General features: G+C 42.2%; 1 pseudogene; it reads left to right on the top strand.

Moving 5' to 3' along the window:
• The first annotated feature begins 757 nt into the window (after positions 1-757).
• LOC113192812 (protein mago nashi homolog pseudogene) lies at positions 758-3,083 on the top strand (annotated as a pseudogene).
• Positions 3,084-13,542: the final 10,459 nt, after the last annotated feature.

The raw sequence follows: 13,542 nt of genomic DNA, 5'->3' as shown, positions 1-13,542 counted from the left end.
TCATCATTCCTTTTCTAGTGTCAGATTTTACACTTTGGAGCAAATTTTCAACTTACAGATCCAGTATCAATCAAAGCATAAAATATGAAGATTCTGTGCTTGAAGGGTCTCTATGCTCCCAAGTCTTCTGTCTTAGCAATGAAAGGAAGAAAGTACAGATGTTCCTCTACTCGTGATAGGGTTATATCCAATAAAATATAAGTCAACATGCATTTAGTGCACCCAGCCAACCTACTGAACACCATAGACCAACCTAACTTGCCTCAGATGTGCTCAGCACACCCACCCTGGCCTACGGTTGGGCAGAATCATGGAACACAATGCTGATTTCATAATGAAGTGTTGGGTATCTCATGGAATACATTGAGTATCTGTGTCCAAAAAACGCTGGCAACTTGGCCCACTATAGAGATTTGGTTGATCCCTTGGGATGACCCAGCTGACCAGGACATGCAGCCCCCGTCCATGCCCAGTATTGTGAGGATTTCACCACACGTAACTGGCCTGGGGAAAGATCAAAATTCCATGTGTGGATTCTACCGAACGTGTGTTGATCATAAAGTCAAAAGTCCTAAGTCAAATCACCAGAGGTTGGGGACATCTTACTAAAGGCCGCCTCCTCTGCTCCGAGGAACAATCTGAGCACGGCCACCCACATTGAAAGCCAGTCCCCAAGCAGGGATTCACCTTCAACCTAGTCTCGTTTACAACCTTAATTTCCCTCTGCTGCGTAGCCTAAGATATTCAGGATTAGAACATGGACATCTTTGGGGGGCCATTGTCTTCTATCACAGCAGGTAACATAAAAGAGTAAAGCAGGCCGACCCAAGTCTAGGAGGAGACAGTAATTTTTATGTGAAAATCTCTTGGTTCTTCACTGTTGGCAGCTGATGAAGCTTAAAACAACAAAAATATTGTCCACAACAAAGAAAAATTTCAGACGCCACATTTACGATTTGCAATCCCTACTTCCTGATACAGCAGTCCCCGCTGATCTTTGTTTCAGTACCAAAAACCCCATTTGACTTCTGCTTGGACTTCAGGATTGAATAGATTCAAACAGAAAAATAAACTCTAGTAAATAATGATTTATTTTCCAAGGTTTTATTGGATAAAGACATAAACTAACACTTATTTACTCCATAAACAGCATTGCTAGAGCTTACTAATAATAAAAACCAGTATGAATTGGGCACGTATTAGACATCAGGCCCTAGGCCAAGTGCTTTCTATGCCTTAACTTACCTAATTCTCACAGTAATTCCACAAGATCAAATCTGTTATTTCTCCCATTTTATAGATGAGAAGAATCAAGGCTTAAAGAGCCACATTCCCAGGGTCACCCCAAAAGTGAGTGACCAAATCATGATTCCAACTAGGTCTGAGTTCAGAAGCTAGATGTTTCACCACTGTGATATCCTACTAATACAATCCTAACGAAATAAAACCAACGTCTTGGTTTCATGTGTCCGTGCCACCCACTGTGACTGAACAAGTTTTTCGAGGTGCTCCAAATAATGTGGTTTTGTGCCTCCATTTGTTCCTGTGATGAACCCAAAGGACTATGCAGGAAGGGGTTGGAAATCATTCAAGCAATACAGGGGTGACACACAGATCCTCTTCCAGCAGATGAAGAAATCACCATGATACTGGGGAAATTATCACTTCAAAGCAATAAAAATGCATAATCGATTGAGAAGCATACACAGTAGATTCCCATCAGATTGCAAAAAAGAAAAAAAAGAAGAAGAAGAAAGAAAAAAAGCCTTGAAAAGAAATTATGTTTCCTGGGAGAAGTTCTACAGTTTCAATTTCAGAACTGAACAATAGCTACAGTGCAATTTTGGGGTACCTCCCTTGTGCTTCATGCAGTGTGGGGTCTAGAATGCCCACCATGGACATTTTTTAGGATTTCGCTCTGCTGCTCTCAGACAATCTTCCCTCTGCCAGACTGTTATTCCACCGTGGCTCTCCTTCTTCAGAACCCAGGCCTTACCAACCAGCTCACTGTTGTTGCTAAGTGATATGTTGCTAAGGAAATCTGACCTTCTAGCAGCTCAGCTGCCCCTGCCCCTGCCTGGAGCAGTTCTGGATGTCTCCAGGAGACTGTTGCACTGGGAGCAGGTGCACCCCATCAATTGTAAAGTTATGCAATGCACAGTATGATTGAAAATAGAGCAATATGGGGTAGGCAAACCTGAGCAAGTCATTAATCACCCTCAGCCTCCCCAGGCTGAGGCAGCCTGGTCAGTTGGTACAATTTCTGAATGTATAGCTGTGGAATTAAAAGAGAGGTCCACTACCCAGGGGTCTTTGAAAGTCAGGTGCAAGGCTTAGGACCTAAATCTAGAGCCAATCCTAAAGACAAATGACAGAGGAGAAAAGGGAGGGACAAGAGGAAGGGAAAGAGGGAGCGAGTCACTTTATTTTACTCCAGAAATAAGGCAGAGACTTGTGGTACAAGTCACTCATTAGCAGGTTACTTCTAGCATACAAAAGGATCACACCACCTTACCACCTTTGTAGTTAGGTGGGGCCATAAAACAAATTTGATTTGAATCCTATATATCATCTTCCCCTGCTGGGGTGGTCACATGGGAGTCAAAGACCCTGTGATGACTCAGTCTTGTGAGTCAAGGAGAGTGACTTTCATCTGCATTACTATGTGGGTCACCAAGGCAAGTTCAGCTATGAGTTCTTGGAGTTTGAGCTCCAACCTAACTGCAAATTGAGATATGCCAACAACAGCAATTACAAAAATGAGGTCATGATCAGAAAAGGAGCCTAGGTATGGAAAACTGTGACGGGGGAATTGAAGAGAATAATTGATGACAGTAAAATTGCCAAAGAAGATGATACGCTGTGGCCTCCTCCTGACCGAATAAGCCCTCAGGAGCTTGCAATCGTCATTGGAGATGAACACTTCTTTCACAACCTCAAAAACTGGTTCGCTTATTGATGTCAATCAACACAAAGGTCCAGATGGCTTACCCGTATTTCATTACCTTCTCCAGGAGCTGAAGTGCTTGGTCATCAGTCTTATTGGATTACACTTCAAAATTAAACCACCGCCACTACATTGATGTCCTGCCCTGGAGAGGTATCTGGAAGCTCAACTCATCTTAATCGAGTGAAAAATAAACTTTGTTTTATTGTTTTATTAATGCAGCATCACTCATCTGAACTTGACTAATACAGAAAATTAAAGATAAAGCTTTCCAGAGCCAACTTACAGGAGACTTAATTTTTAATAAAGCCAAGTTGCACAGTGGCTGGGACCTAATCAAGGTCAGTAAATGCTTGTTGACTATTACATGAATTTTTTCCTCAACTACTAATTAGTGACATATTTTATCTCTTATGTGAAAAGTGTTTCCCACCACTCCTCATCTTGCACCTTGTGTCTTACTTTGCCCTAACAACTATCTCAAAGAGCAAGCGAGTGTGAGAGTGAGGTACTTTTCACAGTAATGATACACAGTGAGAATTCAGTAATGTTAGCTATTAGTGTTGTTTGGGTTTTGCTGTGGCTAGTATTTTATTGCCAAAACCCGGGTGCACGAGCCGCCACAATCCGGCTGCACGAGCCGCCAGCAACCCGGCTAGACACAGAAACACGAACCGCTCAAGCGGGAAACAAAGCTTTATTTTAGAAAGCCGCTAAGCGATCCCTGTGCGTCTTACTAGCAAGCCCGTCGACCCACGTGTGTCACCGGAACCGGGCGCGGGCACCTCCCCCGGAAGTTCCCTCCTACTATCCTTCCCCAACCAATGGGAACTCTTCCATTACATGAGTGACATGAGTAACCTGAGTCCATAACAGGCCGAGGTAAACAGCAGGAGTCCAATTTTCATATGAATGTAAAACTTAACATAACCATAATCTCAATGGCTAGCTGGCAGTCACCTAAACCAAAGGTACCTGTATCAATATTTTTGCTGTGGCTCCTAGCATTTTATTATTTTTCTAAATCCCATTCATATTTACTCTTAATTTGATGCATTTCTCTTTTCTCATTCAAAGCCCTGTCATTGCTCTCTCTAAATCACAGCCAGCTCAGGTCCCACCTTGTCCAAAATTTGACTATTCTGTCCAGCTTCATGGCTCCAATATAAATAACTACTAGTGTACTAAGAATCAGTACCACCCGAAGCAATGATAATATTGTTTTAGTCTTTTGTTGTTGTTGTTGTTGTTGTTCATTTTAGTTATACATGACAGTAGAATGTATTTTGACATATCATACACACATGGTGTATAAATTCCCATTTTGTGATTGTACATGATGTGGAGTTTCACTGGTAGTGTATTCATATATGAACAAGGAGAGTTATGTCCAATTCATTCTACTGGCTTTTCCATTCCTATCCCTCCTCCCCAACCCCATTCCCTACTGGCCAATCTGATGAGCTCCACTCCTCCCTCCCCCACTGACCCACCTATTGTGAGTCAGCATCCACATATCAGAGAAAACATTCAGTCTTTGATTTGGGGGGATTGGCTTATTTCACTTAGCATGATAGTCTCCAGTTCTGTTTACTGGCAAATGCTATAATTTCATTTTCTTTATGGCTGAGTAATATTCCATTGTGTATTTATACCACATTTTTTTATCCATTCATCTGTTGAAGGGCACCTATGTTGGTTCCATAGCTTAGCGATTGTGAATTGGGCTGCTATGAACTTTGATGTCGCTGTGTCACTATAGTATTCTGATTTTAAGTCCTTTGGGTATATGTCCAGGAATAAAATAATTGGGTCAAGTGGTGGTTTCATTCCAAGTTTTCTGAGGAATCTCCATGCTGCTTTATTATTGTTTTAATATTCGATGTGTACAGTGGGAGCAGTCCCCTCAGCAGTCTTTTGCCCACCATCAAGGAAAGACAACAATTTTCTCTTACTAAAGAGTTCCCACTCCCCAATTTCAACTCTTTAGATGAGTGGATCATAGAAGTCTGAATTCTGAACATAGAGGTGGGTCTGGAATCCACCCTGAGAGGATCTTAGTACCTAAACCTGATCAAGTACCGGGACTAGTCCAAGACCGATCACAGGACTCATAGCTGGTCCGTCAGTATTCTTACCCAAGTTTTCCCAAATTCAAGTCGGCTAAGAGTCCTTTCTTCTTAGGTACGAAAATTTGAATCTGGACATAACTAATTATCACTCCCTCTCCTCCAGGGAAGGCTGGATGCCACAGAGACACTGATGGTAACATTCCTAAAGAAGTCAAGACCAAAGAAAGTCTCAAGCTTCGATATTCCCAAGTAGTACTCCCTCCTTCCCCATTTACCCAAGAAAATTAATTTCTCCTTTCACCTAAACTAGCTCCAGTGGACTCTCTTCATTCACCATCAAGAATTCAAAAGGTAAGCCCCTTGAGGAAAACTCATTCACAAATTTGGCATGTCTACATGAGCACCTCCTGTGTGCAGCTATATCTTCCATTATCAATATTATAATTCCAAACACAGACTTGATGAAGAGGAAAAATGTGGTGAACACAAAATTGTTTATCATATTTTTCACCTGGAAGGCCTCCTGGGATGCCCAGTCTTCCATTTGGATATTAGATCTTGCAACAAGACCTGCTAGACAAGAATGCAGAGCCTAGACACAGTCACACAGCCTGCCACCTTCCTATGAATCTCTTTTGCCAGTTGAATGAGCCTCCACTTCTCAGTCACACCTCAGGAAGACACCCAGCACCCCATACTGTGCAGACTTTAACAGGTTTTGCCACAGAATGATCATCTCCTCACAGGAGGATCATGGGAGTAGATTATGGCAACCAGGAGGCTTGGGGGAAGTAGGATAAAATCAGGCCAACATTCTAGTACTTTTTTTTTTCTTGTGGTGCCAGGGATTGAATCTTTGTGCATGCGAGGCAAACACTCTACCAACGGAGCTATGTCCCCAGCCCAACATTCTCGGTATTGAACAACCAGACTTGCATGGGTGGGAAGTAATCAGAAGAGCAATTGGATATTCAAATATAAGCCTCAGGGCAGAGGGTGAAAAACTAGGAATCCAGGTTCCAGTGAGCTTAGAGAACCTCAACAGGCCGACCTGGAAAGACCTCTAAGAGATTTCCAGTAGTGCCATCACACAGCCGTCACTCACCAAGCCATCGGCTGAGAGCAGAGAGCAGAGACAGAGGGTATGAATCTCAGGCCACTCTGCCATCTGTCTTTATAGATGTCCGATCATTGCTTCATTAGGTGTGCTAATTCCTGCAGTGGGGTCACAGCCCCGGCCCCCACCCCTGGTATCTTCCCAACTCCTTCAGGTGACTATCCACGAATATTCTGAACACAAATGTCATACATGTTGTAAGAAGCTGGGTCCAGCAACTCAAAAGAGCATTCTAAACCAATTCAAACCTGCACTCGGGGCTTGAGCACGTGGTGAGGAAGGACAGCGTGTTCTCGACGCACGGCAGAGTGTGTGAGATGCCCTTTAGGACAGTTTCTTGTGGTCATTCTCTCTCCTTGTGTCATCTCTCTCCCTCATCCAGCTGTAAACCACAAAAACATCCTCTTTCTGATGATGATTCCCAAACACTCCCTTCTCCAGCTTTCACTGATTCCCAAACTCTCCCCACAGATATTGAGTCCAGGGGACTCTGTTCACGCAGTATTTCCCGATCCTCAGAGAGGCTCTGACAACTTTCCCCCTTGTCCTTCCCTCCCATCTCACTGCTCTTCTGGTACCTCCTCTGACCCACCCACAACCTTCTGGCAAGCCGAGGTCGCGGCCAGAGAACAGCATCTTCCCGCAGGAGAACCAGTGGCTCTGTGCTGCTCACTCTCCCTCCCCACGGAGGGGCGCTTGGGAAGCCCTGGCTTTTCTCAAGGGAAATTCTGCTGGAGACGTCCTGGTGAAGAGAAGGCTCCATCTGCTGGTACATGTGTCCAGTTCGGGGAAGTCTTTACTGTTTTCCTGTTTCTCGTGCCCAGTCCTTAGAAGAGCCCTATTTGTTTTTTTACCCCTGGAGACACCCTTAAAACAGCCCCATCCGTGACTTCTTCCTGGCAAAGCTACATTGATGCTTTGCCCTGGAGAGGCATATGGCCCTCGGCTAAGTCATGGTCTCCACTCAGTGGGAAGGAAATCCTCAAGGTACAGATGAACGGCCTCTGTTTCTTCCTTCTCTTCTCCTCTGGGTTCCAGAAGAAGAAAAGACACCAGAACAGCACATCAGCCTTGTGTGGTTGAAGCGACCTTGACCTGAGAATCAGAAAACATGAGTTCTGGCCTCATCCCCACCCATTACGAGCTGGGTGATCTTGGAAGCATCTATTCCTTTCCCTGGGCCTCAGTTTGAGGGTGTTGGACTAAATTGAGGGCTTAAGGACAGAAGGAGAAGACTTTAAGAAGATGGGATTTTTTAATGTTTATTTCTTTATTGGGGATGGGTCACTTGATTTAAAAATTCAATGATTAAAAAGTTTGCAATGCACCAGTAATACTGGTATTTCCAAGGTCCTTCTAGTTCTGACAGTACAAGAGTCCTATAATCTACGATGTTCTCTACTCATGTTCTTTTATAGAGGGAGATTGCCTTGAGCAATTTTCTTCATGTTTGAAATCAAAGAATGCCAAGAAGTCACCACGTAACTTCCTTATGCACTCTAATTGGGAGATGTCTTAGAGAAAAATCATTGCCCAGATGGAGGTTTAAATAATGAATGCCGTTTCCTCTTTGGAAATGCTTCTCTCCCTACTCAAGGGTTGTCACCACAGAGTGACGTTGGTCCTCTGGGCTCCATCAGAACCACTGGTACCACTCAGAGCACCAAGGACCTGTATCAGGAACCCAAAATAATCATGGAAGAATAAAATTTCATAGCCACCAGTAAATCAGGGACAGGCAGCAACTGAAGGAGAAATCTGGGGGACAGGTGGGGACATGGCTTTCATTAATTGATGCTAAAAGAGAGCTGGGGACCTACAGCCAACCCACAGCACTTCTACCCACCAGCAGATCTTCCTGGCTCTGTCCTGCTTGACTCAACTGAGCCCAGTCGTCTCCCACAATGGAAGCCTTGGAAAACATCAAAATTCCAGGAATGCTTGAGGTCCTTTTGCAGTAAGATTATAAAAGCCAAAATAGGCAAGCGTCCCAAAGGTCCAAAAATAAGAAATTTAGAAAATAAATTTGGCTTATATTTTAAAAGCATAGATTACAAAATCCAGAGTTAAAATAATACACACTATACACAAAAATTAACAAATAATGGAACAAAGGTCTAAATGTGAGAGCTAGAACTATAGAATTCTTAGAAAAAAAAAAACATGGAGGAAACTTCATGGCATTGGATTTGGCAATAATTTCTTAGATGTGACACAAAAAAACACCTACAGCAAATGTAAAAATGAATAAATTGGACTTTATCCAATTTAAAATGTTTGTGCAAAGGACGCTATCAACAGAATAGGCACTCTAGAATGGAGAAAATATTTGCAATTATAAATTTGTTGAGAGATTAATATCCAGAATATATAAAGAAGTTCAACTCAACAACCAAAAATAAGCAACCCAATTTTAAAAATGAGCAAAGAACTTGTTAGACATTTCTCCAAAGATGAACACATGGCCAATAAACACATGAAAAGATGGTAAGCATCACTCCTTATTAGGGAAACAAACAAAAAAATGAGATACTCTTTCACAACCATTAGGATGGCTCTCAGCAAAGATACTAAAAATAATAAGCTTTGGTAACAATGTGGAGAAGTTGGAACCCTCACACATACTAACAGGAATTTAAAATGGCACACCCACTAGGGAAAATAGGATGGCAGTTATTCCAAATATTAAAAATAAAAGTTCCATGTGATCCAGCAATTCCACCCTTAGGTATAAACCAATAGAAGTAAAAGTTGGAATCAGATATTTGTGCACCAGTGTTCATAGCAGCATTACTCACAAAAACCAAAAGGAAAGCGACCCAAACATAAATAAATGTGATCCATACATACAATAAAATACTGTCAGCCTTATCAAAGCAATGAAATTCTGATAAATATAGCAACATGGATGAATTATACTAAGTGAAATTGGCTGGACACAAAAGAAAAAAATATTGGGGCTGGGGATGTGGCTCAAGCGGTAGCGCGCTCGCCTGGCATGCGTGCGGCCCGGGTTCGATCCTCAGCACCGCATACAAACAAAGATGTTGTGACCGCCAAGAACTAAAAAAATAAATATTTAAAAATTTTTTTAAAAAAAAGAAAAAATATTTTGTGATTCCACTAATATAAAGTACCTAAAATAGTCAAATTCCCAGTGGCAGAAAGTAGAATGGTCATTGTCAGGGGCTGGGGGAAATCAGAAAGGGGAGGTAGTATTTAACGGGCACAGAGTCTCAGTTTGGGATGATGAAAAAGTTCTGGAGGTGGGGGGTGGTGACGGTTTGCACAGCGATGTGAATGGATTTACTGCCACCAAATTGTACATTGAAGGTAGTTTAAATGGTAAGTTTTATGTTATGTATATTTTACCACAATAAAAGGTTACAGCAATTAAAAATCACACTCTCACTGTCCATAGCTGGGGCAGTACAGCGTGGGCCGTCTGAGCCCAGGCTGAGCAAGGAGGTTTCTGTGTAGAGGTGGGGCCAGTGCAGGTGGCAGTCAGATGCAGGTGCCTGGGCTCTCGCTGGGCAAGAGGGCCTCTGCCTCTGCCCAGGGAAGAAGCAGCACTGCAGGGGAGGCTGGGCACACAGCGAGTAGGGGTGGGGTTGACCAAATTAATACGCATGGTAGTGATGATGGGAAGCAAAGTGTTGTTAGATTGGAGCATCAGTGTGAACTCAGGGTTTGTGATCGGTGGGTAGGGAGATGAGAGATGATGTCATGTGATGATGATAGAATAGTTGATTGACAGATACGGACATATGAATATAAAAGAGAATGTATGCACACACACACACACACACACACACACACACACACACACACCTTGCTGTGTCCATTGAGGGTGTCTGGGATCAGCAATATCCCCATTACAATGAGACAATTGATGTCCACATCAAGACTTCTCACTATGATTTTTTTCAGTAAAAGAAATCAACATTCCTTGAAGAAGTGGCTGATTCCAGGACAGGAATAAGAAAAGTACAAGAAGAACCTGTAACATCTTGTTTCATAAAATAAGGAGCTGCTTGAACAATGACAGGGACATGTCAAAGCACACAGGAGCCAGTGTTCAGGGCTGACACGGGCCAAATGTGGGAAATTTTGAACATTAAAAACATGGTGACAGCAACAGATTATACCCCTTAAATAAAGTAGTAAAACACGAGTCCATCTGACATAAATAAAGCCAGGGAGAGTTGATTAGGAATGGGATGTTTATACAGTTTCAAGGTAACTGTCTGTCAAATGCTTATTAATTGCAAAGGAAAATGAGTAACGTTCCGTGCAACACCCCCACAGACACCACATTAATCAAGTGGTCAAAGCGAGCCTCCTCAGCTCTGGGACAAATTGAAACTGTGTGCCACTTGTTAGGGTACCCTGGCAGAAGGGCACACGTTTGTAATAAGGCTGTCAGAAAATTATCACTTGAAACCAACCAGGAGGACATATCAGGAAAACCAAAAACTGAGGGACTTCGGCAAAACAAGTGAGGTTTGATCTTCTGAAGTGCAAACAAAGGTTGTGAAAGTCAAGAACAGACTGAGAAACTGTTGGAGATGGCAGGAGACTAGGGAGAAATGACAACTGAAGTCAGTGCCTGAGTCTGAATTGGATCTGTTTGGACATTTGTGGGATGGTAGGGGCATGAAGGATGTCCTTGTGTAAGGACATCAGGGGATAATTAGCAAAACCAACTGAGTGAAGCCTGAGGATTCAATGTAACACCTTAATATTAACTCCCTCCCCTTGATTATTATATAATAATATACTGTACTTACATGAGAAGTCATTCTTATGTGCAGGAGATAAACATTACAATATTTGGAGATGATAGAGCATCAATGGCAAGTTTCTCTCAAATTTCTGGGGAGGGAGGCTCTTCTTTCTGCTGTACTTGCAATCTATCGGTAACTTTGAGACTTTTCAATGTTGAAAATGGTCCTTTAAAATAATATGGGATCCGGCTGGGGTTGTGGTTCAGTGGTAGAGCATTCGACCAGCACATGTGAGGCACTGGGTTCAATTCTCAGCACCACATAAAAATAAATAAATAAAGTCATTGTGTTCATCTACAACTAAAAAAAAAAAAATTAAAATAATATGGGACCATCTATTATTCACTAAATTGTCTTTTTTTTCTAATTAGTTATACATGACAGTAGAATGAATTCTGACACAACATACATAAATGGAGTAGAACTTCTGCTTCTTCTGGTTGTACATGATGTAGAATCACACTGGTCATGATTCACGAAATTTGAAAACTAAGCATCAAATTGTGAAAACTTAAAGAACTAAGCTTTCTTTAAAAGATATATGACTCCCACAAAATTTTTGAACTGGAAAGAAGTAGACCATATTTAATAATTGGTAGTAATTGACTAATAGTGGTGGGTTGGTTGGTTGGTTGTTTCTACCTTTGTTTTCAGTGCTGGAAATTGAACCCAGGACCTCACACATGCCAGGAAAGTGTTCTACCCCTGAACTACCTCCCCAAATCTACTTTATATTTATTTTTCAGATTGTCTTAAAATGGTGTGTATTTTCATAAGTAACATGTTATTTTATTTTTCAAAATGTGATATTTTTCTTTATTTTTTATATTCTGCAATTTTCCTATGGTATAGCTACAAATTAATTGTTTCAATTAGTGCTTTTTAAAACTCTTTAGTCTCTTCTAATGAGAACTTATGGCTTCAAAATTGAAAAACTTCTTCACCATTTTGCCTAAAAGGGGTTCTTCTTCTCCATCACATCCCGTCTATTTTTCTAACACTCTATTGGATACATTTTTAATCCTTTTAATCTCTGCCTTTTCTTGCATTTTCTCTTTCGTAGCCATGCTCCCTTTTGGTTCATTTACATAGCTGTTTCCACTTTACTAATTCTCTCTTCAACTATTTCTAGCTACCATTTCATGAGCCTTTTTATTTTATTTTACTTTTCTCATTTCAATCATGCTTTTTTAAGATTTCTTGAATTTTTATTCAGTTCCCCTCAAGTCCAACTGTTGTTTTTCTATAATTTCATGTTCCTACCTATGAGTTTCTCTCTTATCTCTCTGAATACTATAAATATACTTCATAAAAGTCTTTCTTGGACTGTTTTATTATCCATGGTTATTAAGGTATAATTTCTACAATTTCTTGTATCTTTTGACTCTTCCACAGCATCATTTCTAATTTTTTTTGCAATGCCATTCTCAGCAAGAGTTGGCTTCTATCTTCCCCAGACTCAGGTTCCTTCCCAAAATACTAGTTTCTTCCGATATGCATCTTATCCAAAGGTTCATCCACTCCCTGGAACTCTTGCCCTGCTCTCCAGGGACCCTCCCCTCTGGCCTCTGCCATGACCCAGCACTGAATGCTGACAGACTACACTTTGGGATTGCCATGATCCTTGGTCAGTGTCTCTGAAGCTCCCAGCCATCCATCTTTGGATGAACAGAGTCCCACATTAATTTCTTGCTCAGTCTCTTGTCCCTCCAGGGGAGGGCAATTCTGCATTTTCCAGCTCTCTTTTGGGGTGGCAATGTCGTTTAGACTTCTTTATCTTGCCTGAAGCTTGCCTTGAGAGGTGGAAGAGCTAGAGTCAGACACAGGTCCCCTCCCACTGTGCCCATGCCTCTGCAGCAATCCCCACCCCTCCCGCATTGGGCAGGGTCTCATGGCTGCAGTTGTCTGGGGCTGTTGGCCATCTGAGCAGAGCTCTGCCCTGTGCACTGGGCCCTCAGCCACCATCGTTTTCCTCTCAGCTCTAAATTGATTGAAGTGGGAAACAGCATCACAGGGACCAGGCTAAGCTCTTGATATACTGTATCTTGGTCAAGTTCACATTCTTATACTCATTTTTTTCTTTTATTTATTTATTTATTTATTTACCTTGTGTGTGTGTGTGTGTGTGTGTGTGTGTGTGTGTGCATTAGACCCATTTTATACAACAAGAGGACAAAGCTTAAAGGGATGAAGTTGCCCAGGGAGGTTCCATAGCCCCACCCAGAGCCAGGACCCTGACCCAGAGCCAGATACTCTGAGTTCCTCCATTGTACTCTGCCAGGCACATCTCTCTAGAAATTGGGACGTATATCTCCAGCTTTCTTTGAAGCTACTCTGCTGAGTTCTTGAGGAAAAGGCTTCTCCAATTTCTAAACATCAGTCACCAGGAATCTGCAGCCTTTATTAAATTAGCAAATGGCCCACCAAATAAAAGCTACATTAAAGTGGATGGTAATGGGCCTTCAGCCTTTCCTAATGACGTTTCCTGTCCCTTCCTAAAGAAGCTTGCGTCGTGGTAAGAGGTGGCCAGACTCCTTCGCATTTTTCCCAGGAAGAGCCACTTAAGACAATCCAGTCTCAGAGCTGTCGGGGTCTGTCTGAGCCTGACTTCCTGGAAGG

This window comes from Urocitellus parryii, chromosome 10 (assembly GCF_045843805.1).
Source record: "Urocitellus parryii isolate mUroPar1 chromosome 10, mUroPar1.hap1, whole genome shotgun sequence".
Lineage (NCBI taxonomy): Eukaryota > Metazoa > Chordata > Mammalia > Rodentia > Sciuridae > Urocitellus > Urocitellus parryii.
This window is presented reverse-complemented; position numbering and strand designations above follow the sequence as displayed.